Here is a 936-nt window from a genome sequence, read left to right as displayed (position 1 = left end):
TGCTTGTGTCTCTGCATCCAAAATGTAAAGTAGACACATTTTTATAAAGCAATTTAGGACTGATGGGTGAAAAGTGGAATGTATGCACCGTTATACTGCATATTTTGAAAGTCCTTTAAAAATGTTAACTCGCTAATCCTACCACCACCACCACCACCTCTGTGAACTTGGTGAGTATTGTTATCATTATTGTACAGAGGGGGAAATTGAGGTAGAGAAGTTAAGTGAGTTGCTCAAAGCTACAGGGAGGAATCAGTACCAAAGTCAGGATTAGAACTCAGAAGTTATTAGCTTCTAAATGCAGTAGGATAGTGAATTTACCTATCATACTTACCTGGCAGAGGAGATACCATGATCACGAAGGTGGCTTTCCCAGGGTGAGGCTCATCCATTTCACTGCGGGTGTGCTGACCCCTGCGATTTCCCCAAATGTGGGAAACTCGACCACACAATTTGTGGTAGTGGGGGACTGTGTTCACGCTTTCCCCTGGGGAGGAAAAAAAATCATCTTACTGGCAGTTAAGGCCTTACTAGGCAGAACAATAAAATGATTTGGTGTTTGCTATGTTCAAATCTCCAGCCTGCATAATCTTTGGGTGAGAGGTCATCAAGATCAATTTTTCCAGCCTGTAGAATTGGTGTGAGGAGTGGACCTTTGTACAGTTGATTCATAAGTGAAAATATGCAGGATACTCCTGTGCTCTTTTCTCTTTAAGGCATACCTTAATACAGTTCCTGAGAGGTCAAAGTGCAACCTCCTAGGTAGACAAGCTCTACCGTCTCCTTGCATAACATGGCATCCTTCAATCCTGAGACTCTCAGCTTCTATTAAAATGCCTACTGCTTCACCACAAAGGCAGTCAAAGAGGCACCATGTACAGGTGTATCTCTCAAGTGTCCTTTGTTTTTTGCAAAAGATTCTCTTCACCCTTTCTT

General features: G+C 42.4%; 1 non-coding gene across 1 annotated transcript; it reads left to right on the top strand.

Annotated features, from left to right (window-relative positions):
• The first annotated feature begins 326 nt into the window (after window positions 1–326).
• On the top strand, window positions 327–490 carry LOC116820154 (U1 spliceosomal RNA). Its single transcript, XR_004372564.1, has one exon. It is a non-coding gene; the product is annotated as a U1 spliceosomal RNA (small nuclear RNA).
• Window positions 491–936: the final 446 nt, after the last annotated feature.

The sequence above is a fragment of the Chelonoidis abingdonii genome, chromosome 1, assembly GCF_003597395.2.
Source record: "Chelonoidis abingdonii isolate Lonesome George chromosome 1, CheloAbing_2.0, whole genome shotgun sequence".
NCBI lineage: Eukaryota > Metazoa > Chordata > Testudines > Testudinidae > Chelonoidis > Chelonoidis abingdonii.
Note: the sequence above shows the minus strand (reverse complement) of the source record. Positions and strands in the feature narration are given on the sequence as shown.